This window comes from Pseudophryne corroboree, unplaced genomic scaffold (assembly GCF_028390025.1).
Source record: "Pseudophryne corroboree isolate aPseCor3 unplaced genomic scaffold, aPseCor3.hap2 scaffold_1003, whole genome shotgun sequence".
In the NCBI taxonomy this organism is placed as follows: Eukaryota; Metazoa; Chordata; class Amphibia; order Anura; family Myobatrachidae; genus Pseudophryne; species Pseudophryne corroboree.
The window spans coordinates 126,197-147,806 of NW_026967630.1; the positions used below are offsets into that span (position 1 = coordinate 126,197).

Below are 21,610 nucleotides of genomic sequence, written 5' to 3' on the forward strand. Positions count from 1 at the left end.
AAAGATTGGTGGTTCAATCCCATCCAGGGACGTAATTGACCTTGTGATCAGATTTTGGTAATATTTAAGTAGACAAGTCAAAATTGCAAACCCCCTCTTATGGTGTAGGGTACCTGGCCTTCTCTGATGTAATCAGAGTTAGATTTGATTAAGTGATTTTATAAAAAAACAGCTAGGAAGCACAATTTAGCAGTGGGTTGCAGAGAAAAAGAAAAATGCTGGCAGAAAAATCCAATTAAGTGATTAAACAGCTCTTCATTTTCTGGCTTTATTTTTATGATTACAAATTTGTTCTCTGAAAAGTGTCCACAAAGCCAAGTATCTGATTAACATCTTTGTAGGGATGGTTTTTCACCTATTACTAAATTAAACTTGCTTCATTGGAAAGGCAGCAAGATGCATCCTCATTTCAATATCTACGGAAATAATACAGGTTGACACCAGGAAACATTAACGCCACTGCATCTTTGCTGTTTTCTCATGTGGAAGTCTGTTTAATGTGAAAACAAGGTGATATCTAATTAGCACACAGGTAAGGAATTAAGAAAATCTTTATTTAAGGGTGAAGATGTTTCTCACAAAATCGTTGCCCCAATGCATCATTGAAATTCAAGCTGGAAAGATGATTTTAATATATCACTTGTACATTTTGTATTGCTCTTCTGGTGACAATGTAGTTTGTTTTTGTCAATTACCATTTTAATAATCGGGTAAAGAAAATTAAGTGGATTTTTGAAAGAAAACAATACTGTCAATATACTCTTAAAACAAATTAAAATGGTAAAAGTTATTGTACTTTAAGTAAAAATAAAAGAGCAAAAATATCAATCCCAGTTTTGGATTACTTTAATTAACAAAAAAAAATGCATATAGCAGAGGATAGTTTCAATCTGCCTACCTCTGGGTTATGGACCCAGCATGCTTCCATTACAGTACTCTGCTGCACATGTAAGTGCAAGAGGTCCTGAAGCACTCACTTATCATGGGAAAGTACCAATGTGTTTCTTCATTGGTTGATGGAAGAAACATCTTACAAAAACTCTCCACATTATTGACTTTTTAAAATGTTTCTAGGAATCGTTCTAGATGAATGCTTATTAGCCTTTGTCAGTATGTACTTTTGCAAAGTGTAGCTGTGGCGCAATCAGTTAGTGTGTAAGGCTATTAACCAAAAGGTTGGTTGTTCAATCCCACCCAGGGACTTAATTGACCTTGTTATCAGATTTTGGTGATCTTTAAGTAGACAAGTCAAAATTTCAAACCCCCTGTTATGGTGTAGGGTACCTGGCCTTCTCTGATGTAATCAGAGTTAGATTTGATTCAGTGATTTTATAAAAACAGCTAGGAAGCACAATTTGGCAGTGGGTTGCAGAGAAAAAGAAATATGCTGGCAGAAAAATCCAATTGAGTGATTAAACAGCTCTTCATTTTCTGGCTTTATTTTTATACTAACTAATTTGTTCTCTGAAAAGTGTCCACAAAGCCAAGTATCTGATTAACATATTTGTAGGGATGGTTTTTCACCTATTACTAAATTAAACTTGCTTCATTGGAAAGGCAGCAAGATGCATCCTCATTTCAATATCTACTGAAATAATACAGGTTGATACCAGGAAACATTAACGCCACTGCATCCTTGCTGCTTTCTCATGTGGAAGTCTGTTTAATGTGAAAACAAGGTGATATCTAATTAGCACACAGGTAAGGAATTAAGAAAATCTTTATTTAAGGGTGAAGATGTTTCTCACAAAATCGTTGCCCCAATGCATCATTGAAATTCAAGCTGGAAAGATGATTTTAATATATCACTTGTACATTTTGTATTGCTCTTATGGTGACAATGTAGTTTGTATTTGTCAATTACCATTTTAATAATAGGGTAAAGAAAATTAAGTGGATTTATGAAAGAAAACAATACTGTCAATATACTATTAAAACAAATTAAAATGGTAAAAGTTATTGTACTTTAAGTAAAAATAAAAGCTAAAATATCAATCCCAGTTTTGGATTACTTTAATGAACAAAAAAAAAAATTCATATAGCAAAGGATAGTTTCAATCTGCCTACCTCTGGGTTATGGGCCCAGCATGCTTCCATTGCAGTACTCTGCTGCACATGTAAGTGCAAGAGATCCTGAAGCACTCACTCATCATGCGAAAGTACCAATGTGTTTCTTCATTGGTTGCTGGAAGAAACATCTTACAAAAACTCTCCAGATTATTGACTTTTTAAAGTTTTTCTAGGAAACGTTCTAGATGAATGCTTATTAGTCTTTGTCAGTATGTACTTTTCGCAAAGTGTCTCTGTGGCGCAATCGGTTAGTGTGTTCAGCTATTAATCAAAAGGTTGGTGGTTCAATCCCATCCAGGGACGTAATTGACCTTGTGATCAGATTTTGGTAATATTTAAGTAGACAAGTCAAAATTGCAAACCCCCTCTTATGGTGTAGGGTACCTGGCCTTCTCTGATGTAATCAGAGTTAGATTTGATTAAGTGATTTTATAAAAAAACAGCTAGGAAGCACAATTTAGCAGTGGGTTGCAGAGAAAAAGAAAAATGCTGGCAGAAAAATCCAATTAAGTGATTAAACAGCTCTTCATTTTCTGGCTTTATTTTTATGATTACAAATTTGTTCTCTGAAAAGTGTCCACAAAGCCAAGTATCTGATTAACATCTTTGTAGGGATGGTTTTTCACCTATTACTAAATTAAACTTGCTTCATTGGAAAGGCAGCAAGATGCATCCTCATTTCAATATCTACGGAAATAATACAGGTTGACACCAGGAAACATTAACGCCACTGCATCTTTGCTGTTTTCTCATGTGGAAGTCTGTTTAATGTGAAAACAAGGTGATATCTAATTAGCACACAGGTAAGGAATTAAGAAAATCTTTATTTAAGGGTGAAGATGTTTCTCACAAAATCGTTGCCCCAATGCATCATTGAAATTCAAGCTGGAAAGATGATTTTAATATATCACTTGTACATTTTGTATTGCTCTTCTGGTGACAATGTAGTTTGTTTTTGTCAATTACCATTTTAATAATCGGGTAAAGAAAATTAAGTGGATTTTTGAAAGAAAACAATACTGTCAATATACTCTTAAAACAAATTAAAATGGTAAAAGTTATTGTACTTTAAGTAAAAATAAAAGAGCAAAAATATCAATCCCAGTTTTGGATTACTTTAATTAACAAAAAAAAATGCATATAGCAGAGGATAGTTTCAATCTGCCTACCTCTGGGTTATGGACCCAGCATGCTTCCATTACAGTACTCTGCTGCACATGTAAGTGCAAGAGGTCCTGAAGCACTCACTTATCATGGGAAAGTACCAATGTGTTTCTTCATTGGTTGATGGAAGAAACATCTTACAAAAACTCTCCACATTATTGACTTTTTAAAATGTTTCTAGGAATCGTTCTAGATGAATGCTTATTAGCCTTTGTCAGTATGTACTTTTGCAAAGTGTAGCTGTGGCGCAATCAGTTAGTGTGTAAGGCTATTAACCAAAAGGTTGGTTGTTCAATCCCACCCAGGGACTTAATTGACCTTGTTATCAGATTTTGGTGATCTTTAAGTAGACAAGTCAAAATTTCAAACCCCCTGTTATGGTGTAGGGTACCTGGCCTTCTCTGATGTAATCAGAGTTAGATTTGATTCAGTGATTTTATAAAAACAGCTAGGAAGCACAATTTGGCAGTGGGTTGCAGAGAAAAAGAAATATGCTGGCAGAAAAATCCAATTGAGTGATTAAACAGCTCTTCATTTTCTGGCTTTATTTTTATACTAACTAATTTGTTCTCTGAAAAGTGTCCACAAAGCCAAGTATCTGATTAACATATTTGTAGGGATGGTTTTTCACCTATTACTAAATTAAACTTGCTTCATTGGAAAGGCAGCAAGATGCATCCTCATTTCAATATCTACTGAAATAATACAGGTTGATACCAGGAAACATTAACGCCACTGCATCCTTGCTGCTTTCTCATGTGGAAGTCTGTTTAATGTGAAAACAAGGTGATATCTAATTAGCACACAGGTAAGGAATTAAGAAAATCTTTATTTAAGGGTGAAGATGTTTCTCACAAAATCGTTGCCCCAATGCATCATTGAAATTCAAGCTGGAAAGATGATTTTAATATATCACTTGTACATTTTGTATTGCTCTTATGGTGACAATGTAGTTTGTATTTGTCAATTACCATTTTAATAATAGGGTAAAGAAAATTAAGTGGATTTTTGAAAGAAAACAATACTGTCAATATACTATTAAAACAAATTAAAATGGTAAAAGTTATTGTACTTTAAGTAAAAATAAAAGCTAAAATATCAATCCCAGTTTTGGATTACTTTAATGAACAAAAAAAAAAATTCATATAGCAAAGGATAGTTTCAATCTGCCTACCTCTGGGTTATGGGCCCAGCATGCTTCCATTGCAGTACTCTGCTGCACATGTAAGTGCAAGAGATCCTGAAGCACTCACTCATCATGCGAAAGTACCAATGTATTTCTTCATTGGTTGCTGGAAGAAACATCTTACAAAAACTCTCCAGATTATTGACTTTTTAAAGTTTTTCTAGGAAACGTTCTAGATGAATGCTTATTAGTCTTTGTCAGTATGTGCTTTTTGCAAAGTGTCGCTGTGGCGCAATCAGTTAGTGTGTAAGGCTGTTAACCAAAAGGTTGGTGGTTCAATCCCACCCAGGGACTTAATTGACCTTGTTATCAGATTTTGGTGATATTTAAGTAGACAAGTCAAAATTGCAAACCCCCTCTTATGGTATAGGGTACCTGGCCTTCTCTGATGTAATCAGAGTTAGATTTGATTAAGTGATTTTATAAAAAAACAGCTAGGAAGCACAATTTAGCAGTGGGTTGCAGAGAAAAAGAAAAATGCTGGCAGAAAAATCCAATTGAGTGATTAAACAGCTCTTCATTTTCTGGCTTTATTTTTATGATTACAAATTTGTTCTCTGAAAAGTGTCCACAAAGCCAAGTATCTGATTAACATCTTTGTAGGGATGGTTTTTCACCTATTACTAAATTAAACTTGCTTCATTGGAAAGGCAGCAAGATGCATCCTCATTTCAATATCTACGGAAATAATACAGGTTGACACCAGGAAACATTAACGCCACTGCATCTTTGCTGTTTTCTCATGTGGAAGTCTGTTTAATGTGAAAACAAGGTGATATCTAATTAGCACACAGGTAAGGAATTAAGAAAATCTTTATTTAAGGGTGAAGATGTTTCTCACAAAATCGTTGCCCCAATGCATCATTGAAATTCAAGCTGGAAAGATGATTTTAATATATCACTTGTACATTTTGTATTGCTCTTCTGGTGACAATGTAGTTTGTTTTTGTCAATTACCATTTTAATAATCGGGTAAAGAAAATTAATTGGATTTTTGAAAGAAAACAATACTGTCAATATACTATTAAAACAAATTAAAATGGTAAAAGTTATTGTACTTTAAGTAAAAATAAAAGAGCAAAAATATCAATCCCAGTTTTGGATTACTTTAATTAACAAAAAAAAATGCATATAGCAGAGGATAGTTTCAATCTGCCTACCTCTGGGTTATGGACCCAGCATGCTTCCATTACAGTACTCTGCTGCACATGTAAGTGCAAAAGATCCTGAAGCACTCACTCATCATGGGAAAGTACCAATGTGTTTCTTCATTGGTTGATGGAAGAAACATCTTACAAAAACTCTCCACATTATTGACTTTTTAAAATGTTTCTAGGAATCGTTCTAGATGAATGCTTATTAGCCTTTGTCAGTATGTACTTCTGCAAAGTGTCGCTGTGGCGCAATCAGTTAGTGTGTAAGGCTGTTAACCAAAAGGTTGGTGGTTCAATCCCACCCAGGGACTTAATTGACCTTGTTATTAGATTTTGGTGATCTTTAAGTAGACAAGTCAAAATTTCAAACCCCCTGTTATGGTGTAGGGTACCTGGCCTTCTCTGATGTAATCAGAGTTAGATTTGATTCAGTGATTTTATAAAAACAGCTAGGAAGCACAATTTAGCAGTGGGTTGCAGAGAAAAAGAAATATGCTGGCAGAAAAATCCAATTGAGTGATTAAACAGCTCTTCATTTTCTGGCTTTATTTTTATGCTAACAAATTTGTGCTCTGAAAAGTGTCCACAAAGCCAAGTATCTGATTAACACCTTTGTAGGGATGGTTTTTCACCTATTATTAAATTAAACTTGCTTCATTGGAAAGGCAGCAAGTGATGTCATCCAAGCAGTGGGTCAAAGTTGGCTTCAAACCTCGTCTGCTTATGAAAAGAGAAAAGGGGTATGCAGGGCATGGCGGCCTTTTGCGGTGCTTGGATGACCCCTAGTTCGCATTAAATAATGCAGTCGAGTTTCCCACATTTGGGGAAATCACAGGGGTCAGCATACCCAGAATGCAATGAATGAACTGCACCCTGGGAGAACAGTCTTCATGACCATGGTATCTCCTATGCAAAATAAGTATGATTTGGGATAGGGCTGGGGAGGGCCGCTGCTCAGGCACATCTCTGTCAAGTAAAGGAGATTCAACTGAGGCAGCACAAGGGAACTCTCATCTGGGGACAACACCTGCAGGGAGAACACATATTTTCAGATGAACATGGGAGGGCAGAAGGCTGCCTAATACTGAAGCACCCTCAAACAACAAACCAAATGCAACAACTAGTGCAAGTATTCCTGGGGGAAGGCCTGCAGCAGATGGATTTGCATATGGCGATGTCATCCAAGCAGTGGGTCAAAGTTGGCTTCAACCCTCGTCTGCATATGAAAAGAGAAAAGGGGCGTGCAGGGCATGGCGGCCTTTTGCGGCACTTGGATGACCCCTAGTTCGCATTAAACACCTCCACCCTCCGTCGGTGTGGGGCTCATGTTGGCTATGCCCCAGCCCCTGAAGGATTCAAGCTGATTTCTTGCAGCAGCTGGGCACTGTAACAGCTCCAGAGCTGCTCTGTAAGGCAAGTAAAAGGGTGTGGGCCCTGCAGCACTACCTGGAGGGGGGAGGTGTTTAATGCGAACTAGGGGTCATCCAAGCACTGCAAAAGGCCGCCATGCCCTGCATGCCCCTTTTCTCTTTTCATATGCAGATGAGGGTTCCAGTCAACTTTGGCCCACTGCTTGGATAACATCACCGTATGCAAATCCGTCTTCTGCAGACCTTCCCCCAGGAATGCTTGTACTAGTTGTTGCATTTGGTTTGTTGTTTGGGGTGCTTCAGTATTAGGCAGCCTTCTGCTCTCCCATGTTCATCTGAAAATATGTGTTCTCCCTGCAGTTGTTGTCCCCAGATGAGAGTTCCCTTGTGCTGCCTCAGTTGAATCTCCTTAACTTGACAGAGATGTGCCTGAGCAGCGGCCCTCCCCAGCCCTATCCCAAATCATACTTATTTTGCATAGGAGATACCATGGTCATGAAGATTGTTCTCCCAGGGTGAGGTTCATTCATTGCATTCTGGGTATGCTGACCCCTGTGATTTCCCCAAATGTGGGAAACTCGACTGCATTATTTGTGGTAGTGGGGGACTGTGTTTGTGCTTTCCTCTGGTCAGCTCTGGTAAAAGTCAGATTTCTTTGTCTCAGATCTTCCTCTAGCCTTGTTCTTTTTTCGAGAGTTTCCTTGTGCTGCCTCAGTTGGATCTCCTTCACTTGACAGGGGGGAGCCCGAGCAGCGACCCTCCCCAGCTCAAGCCCAACTCCTACTTACCTGCCAAGTGAGATACTATGATCAGGAAGGTGCTTCTCCCAGGGCAAGGCTCACCCATTGCACTCTGGGTGTGCTGCTCCTACGATTTCCCCAAATGTGGGACACTTGACTGCATAATTTGTGTTTCCTCTGGTCGGCTACTCGTATAATTCAGATCTCTTTGTCTCAGGTCTCTCTCCAGCCTAGTTTGCTGTCTGTTTCCACTTCTCTTTTCTTGAGCCCCTGCCTTCTATGCCCTTGTGCACTCTCCTGACTTCTCCTGTCTGCTTACTTTGTGCCTTCCAACGCACAATGCAAACTACAGGTAGTGCTGCAGGGCCAACACCCTTTTACTTGCCTTACAGAGCAGCTCTGGAGCTGTTACAGTGCCCAGCTGCTGCAAGAAATCAGCTTGAATGCTTCAGGGGCTGGGGCATAGCCAACATGAGCAGCAAGATGCAGCACTGGACTATTAGTAATGTACTGTTGTATGCTGAGCACCACAATGCAGCACAAGACAATGAGCAGTGATACTGAGCACTGATGAGGATACTACTGAGAACTGACACTGAGCAGGAGAGACACACTACTAGTATTACTGAGCAGCAATAAGTAACCACTGATACTGGGCACTGATATTGAGATTTCCACTGAGAGAACATAGCCACGTCCTCTCCGCTCTCTCTTCAATGCACGAGTAAAAATGGCGGCAACGCGCAGCTCTTTATATGGAATCCGAATCTCGCGAGAATCCGACAGCGGGATGATGACATTTTCCCTTGTTCAGGTTTTCCGAGTCAGGCGGGAACAACCGAGCCTGCCTCGGACCAGTGTAAACCACGTGGAGTTCGTAGGGAATTCGGTTCTCGGAGAACCGAACCCGCTCCTCTATATATACTATATTACTATGTTACTGTAGTATACAGAACACCACAATGCAATGAGCAGTGATAGTGAGCACTGATGAGGATACTAGAACTGACACTGAGCAGCAAGATGCAGCACTGGACTATTAGTAATGTACTGTAGTATGCTGAGCACCACAATGCAGCACAAGACAATGAGCAGTGATACTGAGCACTGATGAGGATACTACTGAGAACTGACACTGAGCAGGAGAGACACACTACTAGTATTACTGAGCAGCAATAAGTAACCACTGATACTGAGCACTGATATTGAGATTTCCACTGAGAGAACATAGCCACGTCCTCTCCGCTCTCTCTTCAATGCACGAGTAAAAATGGCAGCAACGCGCAGCTCTTTATATGGAATCCGAATCTCGCAAGAATCCGACAGCGGGATGATGACATTTTCCCTTGTTCAGGTTTTCCGAGTCAGGCGGGAACAACCGAGCCTGCCTCGGACCAGTGTAAACCACGTGGAGTTCGTGGGGAATTCGGTTCTCGGAGAACCGAACCCGCTCCTCTCTACCTTATACCCATCAATTTTTTTATTTTCAATCTAAGCCCCTGCAGTTTTCTGTAAGCATCTGCTTCGCTATGATGATCAACAAGTCACAAGGGCAAACACTCAGGGCTTGAGGCGTAGATCTTAGGACCAGCTGCTACAAGCATGGCAGAGGTGTCACTATCACTGGTGACACCCAGAGAGGTGGCGAGGGAGATTGTAATGCAGTGCGCGCAGATAAACAGCGCAATGGTAAAAAGGAGGCATGGTTTCATAGGTAGGGGCGTGGCCTGGTGGCCTGAATCTACATTTTGTTGCTCCGGGTGTCCCGGGGGTTGGGGGCTGCACCCGGGGACTAGTGTGTGAGCTGTGCTGGCTCCTGCACAGTGACAGGGCATGGCCACCCAGCATGACGCCTCCCTTCTTGACCATGCTGTAATTGCAGTCGCACTGCAGTTCAGCGTGATCATAAAAAATGGTGTAGGCTCCTGCTGGTGCAGGCTGTAGAGAAAAGCTGCTGTGACCACGCCCCCTGTGTCTCCTCCGTTGCAGACCCCATTTTGAAGCCTTGCCCCCGGACTAAGAGAAAAGTATGCCCTTGCGCACTATCCTGACTTCTCCTCCCGTCTGCTTAATTTGTGCCTTCCAACGCACAATGCGAACAACAGGTGGTGCTGCAGGGCCCACACCCTTTTTCTTGCCTTACAGAACAGCTCTGGAGCTGTTACAGTGCCCAGCTGCTGCAAGAAATCAGCTTGAATGCTTCAGGGGATGGGGCATGGCCAACATGAGCCCCACACCAAAGGAGGGTGGGGGTGTTTAATGCGAACTAGGGGTCATCCAAGCACTGCAAAAGGCCGCCATGCCCTGCATGCCCCTTTTCTCTTTTCATATGCAGATGAGGGTTCCAGTCAACTTTGGCCCACTGCTTGGATAACATCACCGTATGCAAATCCGTCTGCTGCAGACCTTCCCCCAGGAGTGCTTGTACTAGTTGTTGCATATGGTTTGATATTTGATGGTGCTTCAGTATTAGGCAGCCTTCCGCCCTCCCATGTTCATCTGAAAAGATGTGGTCTCCCTGCAGTTGTTGTCCCCAGATGAGAGTTCCCTTGTGCTGCCTCAGTTGAATCTCCTTTACTTGACAGAGATGTGCCTGAGCAGCGGCCCTCACCAGCCCTATCCCAAATCATACTTATTTTGCATAGGAGATACCATGGTCATGAAGATTGTTCTCCCAGGGTGAGGTTCATTCATTGCATTCTGGGTATGCTGACCCCTGTGATTTTCCCAAATGTGGGAAACTCGACTGCATTATTTGTGGTAGTGGGGGACTGTGTTTGTGCTTTCCTCTGGTCAGCTCTGGTAAAAGTCAGATTTCTTTGTCTCAGATCTTCCTCTAGCCTTGTTCTTCTTTCGAGAGTTCCCTGGTGCTGCCTCAGTTGGATCTCCTTCACTTCACAGGGGGGAACCCGAGCAGCGACCCTCCCCAGCTCTAGCCCAACTCCTACTTACCTGCCAGGTGAGATACTATGATCATGAAGGTGCTTCTCCCAGGGCAAGGCTCAACCATTGCACTCTGGGTGTGCTGCTCCTGCGATTTCCCCAAATGTGGGAAACTTGACTGCATAATTTGTGTTTCCCCTCGTCGGCTCTCGTATAATTCAGATCTCTTTGTCTCAGGTCTCTCTACAGCCTAGTTTGCTGTCTGTTTCCACTTCTCTTTTCTTGAGCCGCTCCCTTCTATGCCCTTGCGCACTATCCTGACTTCTCCCGTCTGCTTACTTCGTGCCTTCCAACGCACAATGCGAACTACAGGTAGTGCTGCAGGGCCCACACCCTTTTACTTGCCTTACAGAGTAGCTCTGGAGCAGTTACAGTGCCCAGCTGCTGCAAGAAATCAGCTTGAATGCTTCAGGGGCTGGGGCATAGCCAACATGAGCCCCACACCGAAGGAGGGTGGAGGTGTGTAATGCGAACTAGGGGTCATCCAAGCGCTGCAAAAGGCCGCCATGCCCTGCACGCCCCTTTTCTCTTTTCATATGCAGACGAGGGTTGAAGCCAACTTTGACCCACTGCTTGGATGACATCACCACATGCAAATCCATATGCTGCAGGCCTTCCCCCAGGAATGCTTGCACTAGTTGTTGCATTTGGTTTGTTGTTTGGGGGTGCTTCAGCATTAGGCAGCCTTCTGCCCTCACATGTTCATCTGAAAATATGTGTTCTCCCTGCAGTTGTTGTCCCCAGATGAGAGTTCCCTTGTGCTGCCTCAGTTGAATCTCCTTTACTTGACAGAGATGTGCCTGAGCAGCGGCCCTCCCCAGCCCTATCCCAAATCATACTTATTTTGCATAGGCGATACCATGGTCATGAAGATTTTTCTCCCAGGGTGAGGTTCATTCATTGCATTCTGGGTATGCTGACCCCTGTGATTTCCCCAAATGTGGGAAACTCGACTGCATTATTTGTGGTAGTGGGGGACTGTGTTTGTGCTTTCCTCTGGTCAGCTCTGGAAAAAGTCTGATTTCTTTGTCTCAGATCTTCCTCTAGCCTTGTTCTTCTTTCGAGAGTTCCCTTGTGCTGCCTCAGTTGGATCTCTTTCACTTGACAGGGGGGTGCCCGAACAGCGGCATATGTTGAAGATACAATTTGTGAATTGCATTTAACACTATCTCCCTTTCCTGGGGAGAAGATGGTAGGGCCGATTTGAAAAACCGGCGAGGAGGCACCTCTTCGAATTTCAGCTTGTAACCCTGAGAAACAATTTCTATTGCCTAGGGATCCACCTGCGAATGAACCCAGATGTGGCTGAAAACTCGAAGACGTGCCCCCAACTGGGCGGACTCCTTTAGCGGAGCCCCAGCGTCATGCGGTGGATTTTGTAGAGGCCGGGGAGGACTTCTGTTCCTGGGAACTAGCTGTGTTGTGCAGCTTCTTCCCTCTGCCCTTACCTCTGGCAAGAAAGGACGCACCTCGTACTTTCTTGTTTCTCTGTGATCGAAAGGACTGCATTTGATAATGTGGTGCTTTCTTAGGCTGTGAGGGAATATAAGGCAAAAAATTTGATTTACCAGCTGTAGCTGTGGAGACTAGGTCCGAGAGACCTTCCCCAAACAATTCCTCACCCCTGTAAGGTAAAACCTCCATATGCCTTTTTGAGTCGGCATCACCTGTCCATTGCCGGGTCCATAGGACTCGTCTAGCAGAAATCGACATAGCGTTTATTCTAGAACCCAGTAGACTAATGTCACTTTGAGCATCTCTCATATATAGGACAGCATCTTTTATATGCCCTATGGTCAATAACATAGCATCCTTATCTAGGGTCTCAATCTCTGCTGATAAGGTATCTGTCCATGCTGCCACTGCGCTACAACCCCGGCCGACGCAATTACCGGTCTGAGTAAGGTACCAGAATGTGTGTAAATGGACTTTAGGGTAACCTCCTGCTTGCGGTCAGCAGGGTCCCTGATGGTAGCCGTATCCTGGGATGGCAGCGCTACCTTTTTGGATAAGCGTGTCAATGCTTTATCCACCCTAGGGGAGGATTCCCACCGTATCCTGTCCATTGGCGGGAAAGGATACGCCATAAGAATCCTTTTGGGAATCTGCAGCTTTTTGTCTGGAGATTCCCAAGCTTTTTCACATAATTCGTTCAACTCATGTGAGGGGGGAAAGGTTATCTCAGGTTTCTTTCCCTTATACATGTGTACCCTCGTGTCAGGGACAGGGGACTCTGTGATGTGCAAAACATCTTTTATTGCAATAATCATATATCGAATACATTTAGCCAATTTTGGCTGTAACTTTGCATCATCGTAGTCGACACTATGTCGGTATCTGTGTCAACTATTTGGGATAGTGGGCGCTTTTGAGACCCCGAAGGTCCCTGCGACATAGGGACAGGCATGGGTTGACTCCCTGACTGTTCCCTAGCTTCAGCTTTGTCTAATCTCTTGTGTAATAAGTTTACATTAGCACTTAAAACATTCCACATATCCATCCAGTCAGGTGTCGGCGTTGTCGATGGAGACACCACATTAATTTGCTCCTGCTCCTCTCTAGGAGAGCCTTCTACCTCAGACATGTCGACACACGTGTACCGACACACCATACACTCAGGGAATCCTCTTATCTGAGGACAGTTCCCCAACAAGGCCCTTTGGAGAGACAGAGAGAGAGAGTATGCCAGCACACACCCCAGCGCTATATGACCCAGGAAAAAAACACAATAATTTTATGTTTACCCAGTAGCGCTGTATTTCCATATATATATGCGCCTAATTATGTGCCCCCCTCTTCTTTAAGACCCTCTTTCTACCGTGGTATAAGCAGGGGAGAGTCCGTGGAGCTTCCCCTCAGCGGTGCTGTGGAGAAAATGGCGCTGGTGAGTGCTGAGGGAGAAGCCCCACCGCCTCAGCGACGGGCTTCTGTCCCGCTCAAATATAGTAAAAAAATGGCGGGGGCTCTTATATATATATATACAGTGCCTAGCTGCATATATATTTATTTTGCCAAAGAGAGGTCTATATTGCTGCCCAGGGCGTCCCCCCTGCGCCCTTCACCCTTACACTGACTGCCGTGTGTGAGGTGTATTGGAGCAATGGAGCACAGCTTTACTGCTGTGCGTTACCTCAGTGAAGATCATGAAGTCTTCCGCCGCCTCTGAAGTCTTCTTTTCTTCTCATACTCACCCGGCTTCTATCTTCCGGCTCTGCGAGGGGGACGGCGGCGCGGCTCTGGGACGGACGGCGAGGGTGAGACCTGCGTACCGATCCCTCTGGAGCTAATGCTGTACAGTAGCCTAAGAAGCAGAGCCTATCAACTCACAGAAGTAGGTGTGCATCTCTCCCCTCCGCCCCTCGATGCAGGGAGTCTGTTGCCAGCAGGCTCCCTGAAAATAAAAAAATCTAACAAATATACTTTCTGTCAGGAAACTCAGGAGAGCTCCCTGAAAAGCACCCAGTCTCCTCTGGGCACAGTAGTAAACTGAGGTCTGGAGGAGGGGCATAAAGGGAGGAGCCAGTGCACACCCAGATCTAAAGTCTTTCTTAAAGTGCCCATGTCTCCTGCGGAGCCCGTCTATCCCCCATGGTCCTTACGGAGTCCCCAGCATCCTCTAGGACGTAAGAGAAAAATTATGCTGGCAGAAAAATCCAATTGAGTGATTAAACAGCTCCAGAGCTGCTCTGTAAGGCAAGTAAAAGGGTGTGGGCCCTGCAGCACTACCTGTAGTTTGCATTGTGCATTGGAAGCCTAGTTTGCTGTCTGTTTCCACTTCTTTTTTCTTGAGCCCCTCCCGTCTATACCCTTGTGCACTATCCTGACTTCTCCTCCCGTCTGCTTACTTTGTGCCTTCCAATGCACAATGCAAACTACAGGTAGTGCTGCAGGGCCCACACCCTTTTACTTGCCTTACAGAGCAGCTCTGGAGCTGTTACAGTGCCCAGCTGCTGCAAGAAATCAGCTTGAATCCTTCAGGGGCTGGGGCATAGCCAACATGAGCCCCACACCGACGGAGGGTGGAGGTGTTTAATGCGAACTAGGGGTCATCCAAGTGCCGCAAAAGGCCGCCATGCCCTGCACGCCCCTTTTCTCTTTTCATATGCAGACGAGGGTTGAAGCCAACTTTGACCCACTGCTTGGATGACATCGCCATATGCAAATCCATCTGCTGCAGGCCTTCCCCCAGGAATACTTGCACTAGTTGTTGCATTTGGTTTGTTGTTTGAGGGTGCTTCAGTATTAGGCAGCCTTCTGCCCTCCCATGTTCATCTGAAAATATGTGTTCTCCCTGCAGTTGTTGTCCCCAGATGAGAGTTCCCTTGTGCTGCCTCAGTTGAATCTCCTTTACTTGACAGAGATGTGCCTGAGCAGCGGCCCTCCCCAGCCCTATCCCAAATCATACTTATTTTGCATAGGAGATACCATGGTCATGAAGACTGTTCTCCCAGGGTGCGGTTCATTCATTGCATTCTGGGTATGCTGACCCCTGTGATTTCCCCAAATGTGGGAAACTCGACTGCATTATTTAATGCGAACTAGGGGTCATCCAAGCACCGCAAAAGGCCGCCATGCCCTGCATACCCCTTTTCTCTTTTCATAAGCAGACGAGGTTTGAAGCCAACTTTGACCCACTGCTTGGATGACATCACTTGCTGCCTTTCCAATGAAGCAAGTTTAATTTAATAATAGGTGAAAAACCATCCCTACAAAGGTGTTAATCAGATACTTGGCTTTGTGGACACTTTTCAGAGCACAAATTTGTTAGCATAAAAATAAAGCCAGAAAATGAAGAGCTGTTTAATCACTCAATTGGATTTTTCTGCCAGCATATTTCTTTTTCTCTGCAACCCACTGCTAAATTGTGCTTCCTAGCTGTTTTTATAAAATCACTGAATCAAATCTAACTCTGATTACATCAGAGAAGGCCAGGTACCCTACACCATAACAGGGGGTTTGAAATTTTGACTTGTCTACTTAAAGATCACCAAAATCTGATAACAAGGTCAATTAAGTCCCTGGGTGGGATTGAACCACCAACCTTTTGGTTAACAGCCTTACACACTAACTGATTGCGCCACAGCGACACTTTGCAGAAGTACATACTGACAAAGGCTAATAAGCATTCATCTAGAACGATTCCTAGAAACATTTTAAAAAGTCAATAATGTGGAGAGTTTTTGTAAGATGTTTCTTCCATCAACCAATGAAGAAACACATTGGTACTTTCCCATGATGAGTGAGTGCTTCAGGATCTTTTGCACTTACATGTGCAGCAGAGTACTGTAATGGAAGCATGCTGGGTCCATAACCCAGAGGTAGGCAGATTGAAACTATCCTCTGCTATATGCATTTTTTTTTGTTAATTAAAGTAATCCAAAACTGGGATTGATATTTTTGCTCTTTTATTTTTACTTAAAGTACAATAACTTTTACCATTTTAATTTGTTTTAATAGTATATTGACAGTATTGTTTTCTTTCAAAAATCCAATTAATTTTCTTTACCCGATTATTAAAATGGTAATTGACAAAAACAAACTACATTGTCACCAGAAGAGCAATACAAAATGTACAAGTGATATATTAAAATCATCTTTCCAGCTTGAATTTCAATGATGCATTGGGGCAACGATTTTGTGAGAAACATCTTCACCCTTAAATAAAGATTTTCTTAATTCCTTACCTGTGTGCTAATTAGATATCACCTTGTTTTCACATTAAACAGACTTCCACATGAGAAAACAGCAAAGATGCAGTGGCGTTAATGTTTCCTGGTGTCAACCTGTATTATTTCCGTAGATATTGAAATGAGGATGCATCTTGCTGCCTTTCCAATGAAGCAAGTTTAATTTAGTAATAGGTGAAAAACCATCCCTACAAAGATGTTAATCAGATACTTGGCTTTGTGGACACTTTTCAGAGAACAAATTTGTAATCATAAAAATAAAGCCAGAAAATGAAGAGCTGTTTAATCACTCAATTGGATTTTTCTGCCAGCATTTTTCTTTTTCTCTGCAACCCACTGCTAAATTGTGCTTCCTAGCTGTTTTTTTATAAAATCACTTAATCAAATCTAACTCTGATTACATCAGAGAAGGCCAGGTACCCTATACCATAAGAGGGGGTTTGCAATTTTGACTTGTCTACTTAAATATCACCAAAATCTGATAACAAGGTCAATTAAGTCCCTGGGTGGGATTGAACCACCAACCTTTTGGTTAACAGCCTTACACACTAACTGATTGCGCCACAGCGACACTTTGCAAAAAGCACATACTGACAAAGACTAATAAGCATTCATCTAGAACGTTTCCTAGAAAAACTTTAAAAAGTCAATAATCTGGAGAGTTTTTGTAAGATGTTTCTTCCAGCAACCAATGAAGAAACACATTGGTACTTTCGCATGATGAGTGAGTGCTTCAGGATCTCTTGCACTTACATGTGCAGCAGAGTACTGCAATGGAAGCATGCTGGGCCCATAACCCAGAGGTAGGCAGATTGAAACTATCCTTTGCTATATGAATTTTTTTTTTTGTTCATTAAAGTAATCCAAAACTGGGATTGATATTTTAGCTTTTATTTTTACTTAAAGTACAATAACTTTTACCATTTTAATTTGTTTTAATAGTATATTGACAGTATTGTTTTCTTTCAAAAATCCACTTAATTTTCTTTACCCTATTATTAAAATGGTAATTGACAAAAACAAACTACATTGTCACCATAAGAGCAATACAAAATGTACAAGTGATATATTAAAATCATCTTTCCAGCTTGAATTTCAATGATGCATTGGGGCAACGATTTTGTGAGAAACATCTTCACCCTTAAATAAAGATTTTCTTAATTCCTTACCTGTGTGCTAATTAGATATCACCTTGTTTTCACATTAAACAGACTTCCACATGAGAAAGCAGCAAGGATGCAGTGGCGTTAATGTTTCCTGGTATCAACCTGTATTATTTCAGTAGATATTGAAATGAGGATGCATCTTGCTGCCTTTCCAATGAAGCAAGTTTAATTTAGTAATAGGTGAAAAACCATCCCTACAAATATGTTAATCAGATACTTGGCTTTGTGGACACTTTTCAGAGAACAAATTAGTTAGTATAAAAATAAAGCCAGAAAATGAAGAGCTGTTTAATCACTCAATTGGATTTTTCTGCCAGCATATTTCTTTTTCTCTGCAACCCACTGCCAAATTGTGCTTCCTAGCTGTTTTTATAAAATCACTGAATCAAATCTAACTCTGATTACATCAGAGAAGGCCAGGTACCCTACACCATAACAGGGGGTTTGAAATTTTGACTTGTCTACTTAAAGATCACCAAAATCTGATAACAAGGTCAATTAAGTCCCTGGGTGGGATTGAACAACCAACCTTTTGGTTAATAGCCTTACACACTAACTGATTGCGCCACAGCTACACTTTGCAAAAGTACATACTGACAAAGGCTAATAAGCATTCATCTAGAACGATTCCTAGAAACATTTTAAAAAGTCAATAATGTGGAGAGTTTTTGTAAGATGTTTCTTCCATCAACCAATGAAGAAACACATTGGTACTTTCCCATGATAAGTGAGTGCTTCAGGACCTCTTGCACTTACATGTGCAGCAGAGTACTGTAATGGAAGCATGCTGGATCCATAACCCAGAGGTAGGCAGATTGAAACTATCCTCTGCTATATGCATTTTTTTTTGTTAATTAAAGTAATCCAAAACTGGGATTGATATTTTTACTCTTTTATTTTTACTTAAAGTACAATAACTTTTACCATTTTAATTTGTTTTAAGAGTATATTGACAGTATTGTTTTCTTTCAAAAATCCACTTAATTTTCTTTACCCGATTATTAAAATGGTAATTGACAAAAACAAACTACATTGTCACCAGAAGAGCAATACAAAATGTACAAGTGATATATTAAAATCATCTTTCCAGCTTGAATTTCAATGATGCATTGGGGCAACGATTTTGTGAGAAACATCTTCACCCTTAAATAAAGATTTTCTTAATTCCTTACCTGTGTGCTAATTAGATATCACCTTGTTTTCACATTAAACAGACTTCCACATGAGAAAACAGCAAAGATGCAGTGGCGTTAATGTTTCCTGGTGTCAACCTGTATTATTTCCGTAGATATTGAAATGAGGATGCATCTTGCTGCCTTTCCAATGAAGCAAGTTTAATTTAGTAATAGGTGAAAAACCATCCCTACAAAGATGTTAATCAGATACTTGGCTTTGTGGACACTTTTCATAGAACAAATTTGTAATCATAAAAATAAAGCCAGAAAATGAAGAGCTGTTTAATCACTTAATTGGATTTTTCTGCCAGCATTTTTCTTTTTCTCTGCAACCCACTGCTAAATTGTGCTTCCTAGCTGTTTTTTTATAAAATCACTTAATCAAATCTAACTCTGATTACATCAGAGAAGGCCAGGTACCCTACACCATAAGAGGGGGTTTGCAATTTTGACTTGTCTACTTAAATATTACCAAAATCTGATCACAAGGTCAATTACGTCCCTGGATGGGATTGAACCACCAACCTTTTGATTAATAGCTGAACACACTAACCGATTGCGCCACAAAGACACTTTGCGAAAAGTACATACTGACAAAGACTAATAAGCATTCATCTAGAACGTTTCCTAGAAAAACTTTAAAAAGTCAATAATCTGGAGAGTTTTTGTAAGATGTTTCTTCCAGCAACCAATGAAGAAACACATTGGTACTTTCGCATGATGAGTGAGTGCTTCAGGATCTCTTGCACTTACATGTGCAGCAGAGTACTGCAATGGAAGCATGCTGGGCCCATAACCCAGAGGTAGGCAGATTGAAACTATCCTTTGCTATATGCATTTTTTTTTTGTTCATTAAAGTAATCCAAAACTGGGATTGATATTTTAGCTTTTATTTTTACTTAAAGTACAATAACTTTTACCATTTTAATTTGTTTTAATAGTATATTGACAGTATTGTTTTCTTTCAAAAATCCTATTAATTTTCTTTACCCGATTATTAAAATGGTAATTGACAAAAACAAACTACATTGTCACCAGAAGAGCAATACAAAATGTACAAGTGATATATTAAAATCATCTTTCCAGCTTGAATTTCAATGATGCATTGGGGCAACGATTTTGTGAGAAACATCTTCACCCTTAAATAAAGATTTTCTTAATTCCTTACCTGTGTGCTAATTAGATATCACCTTGTTTTCACATTAAACAGACTTCCACATGAGAAAGCAGCAAGGATGCAGTGGCGTTAATGTTTCCTGGTGTCAACCTGTATTATTTCAGTAGATATTGAAATGAGGATGCATCTTGCTGCCTTTCCAATGAAGCAAGTTTAATTTAGTAATAGGTGAAAAACCATCCCTACAAATATGTTAATCAGATACTTGGCTTTGTGGACACTTTTCAGAGAACAAATTCGTTAGCATAAAAATAAAGCCAGAAAATGAAGAGCTGTTTAATCACTCAATTGGATTTTTCTGCCAGCATATTTCTTTTTCTCTGCAACCCACTGCTAAATTGTGCTTCCTAGCTGTTTTTTTTATAAAATCACTGATTCAAATCTAACTCTGATTACATCAGAGTAGGCCAGGTACCCTACACCATAAGAAGGGGGTTTGAAATTTTGACTTGTCTACTTAAAGATCACCAAAATCTGATAACAAGGTCAATTACATCCCTGCGTGGGATTGAACCACCAACCCTGTGATTAATAACCAAACACACCAACAGATTGCGCCACAGAGACACTTTACAAACGTACATACTGACAAAGGCTAATAAGCATTCATCTAGAACGTTTCCTAGAAAAACTTTAAAAAGTCAATAATCTGGAGAGTTTTTGTAAGATGTTTCTTCCATCAACCAACGAAGAAACACATTGGTACTTTCCCATGATGAGTGAGTGCTTCAGGATCTCTTGCACTTACATGTGCAGCAGAGTACTGCAATGGAAAAATGCTGGGCCCATAACCCAGAGGTAGGCAGATTGAAACTATCCTCTGCTATATGCATTTTTTTTTGTTAATTAAAGTAATCCAAAACTGGGATTGATATTTTTGCTCTTTTATTTTTACTTAAAGTGCAATAACTTTTACCTTTTTAATTTGTTTTAATAGTATATTGACAGTATTGTTTTCTTTCAAAAATCCACTTAATTTTCTTTACCCTATTATTAAAATGGTAATTGACAAAAACAAACTACATTGTCACCAGAAGAGCAATACAAAATGTACAAGTGATATATTAAAATCATCTTTCCAGCTTGAATTTCAATGATGCATTGGGGCAACGATTTTGTGAGAAACATCTTCACCCTTAAATAAAGATTTTCTTAATTCCTTACCTGTGTGCTAATTAGATATCACCTTGTTTTCACATTAAACAGACTTCCACATGAGAAAGCAGCAAGTTTGCAGTGGCGTTAATGTTTCCTGGTGTCAACCTGTATTATTTCTGTAGATATTGAAATGAGGATGCATCTTGCTGCCTTTCCAATGAAGCAAGTTTAATTTAGTAATAGGTGAAAAACCATCCCTACAAAGGTGTTAATCAGAGACTTGGCTTTGTGGACACTTTTCACAGAACAAATTTGTTAGCATAAAAATAAAGCCAGAAAATGAAGAGCTGTTTAATCACTCAATTGGATTTTTTTGCCAGCATATTTCTTTTTCTCTGCAACCCACTGCTAAATTGTGCTTCCTAGCTGTTTTTTATAAAATCACTGAATCAAATCTAACTCTGATTACATCAGAGAAGGCCAGGTACCCTACACCATAAGAGGGGGTTTGAAATTTTTACTTGTCTACATAAAGATCACCAAAATCTGATAACAAGGTCAATTACGTCCCTGGGTGGGATTGAACCACCAACTTTTTGGTTAATAGCCTTACACACTAACTGATTGCGCCACAGCGACACTTTGCAAAAGCATATACTGAAAAAGGCTAATAAGCATTC

General features: G+C 40.9%; 4 non-coding genes and 3 pseudogenes across 4 annotated transcripts; 6 read left to right on the forward strand and 1 right to left on the reverse strand.

Annotated features, from left to right (window-relative positions):
• Positions 1-6,318: 6,318 nt before the first annotated feature.
• Positions 6,319-6,497, reverse strand: LOC134987406 (U1 spliceosomal RNA; annotated as a pseudogene).
• A 911-nt stretch (positions 6,498-7,408) lies between these two features.
• On the forward strand, positions 7,409-7,572 carry LOC134987434 (U1 spliceosomal RNA). Its single transcript, XR_010193091.1, has one exon. It is a non-coding gene; the product is annotated as a U1 spliceosomal RNA (small nuclear RNA).
• Positions 7,573-7,724: 152 nt separating this feature from the next.
• Positions 7,725-7,888, forward strand: LOC134987457 (U1 spliceosomal RNA). Its single transcript, XR_010193115.1, has one exon. It is a non-coding gene; the product is annotated as a U1 spliceosomal RNA (small nuclear RNA).
• Positions 7,889-10,312: 2,424 nt separating this feature from the next.
• On the forward strand, positions 10,313-10,476 carry LOC134987414 (U1 spliceosomal RNA). The gene has a single exon (XR_010193070.1). It is a non-coding gene; the product is annotated as a U1 spliceosomal RNA (small nuclear RNA).
• A 152-nt stretch (positions 10,477-10,628) lies between these two features.
• Positions 10,629-10,764, forward strand: LOC134987461 (U1 spliceosomal RNA; annotated as a pseudogene).
• Positions 10,765-11,462: 698 nt separating this feature from the next.
• On the forward strand, positions 11,463-11,626 carry LOC134987423 (U1 spliceosomal RNA). Its single transcript, XR_010193081.1, has one exon. It is a non-coding gene; the product is annotated as a U1 spliceosomal RNA (small nuclear RNA).
• A 3,402-nt stretch (positions 11,627-15,028) lies between these two features.
• Positions 15,029-15,207, forward strand: LOC134987401 (U1 spliceosomal RNA; annotated as a pseudogene).
• The last annotated feature ends 6,403 nt before the right edge of the window (positions 15,208-21,610 follow it).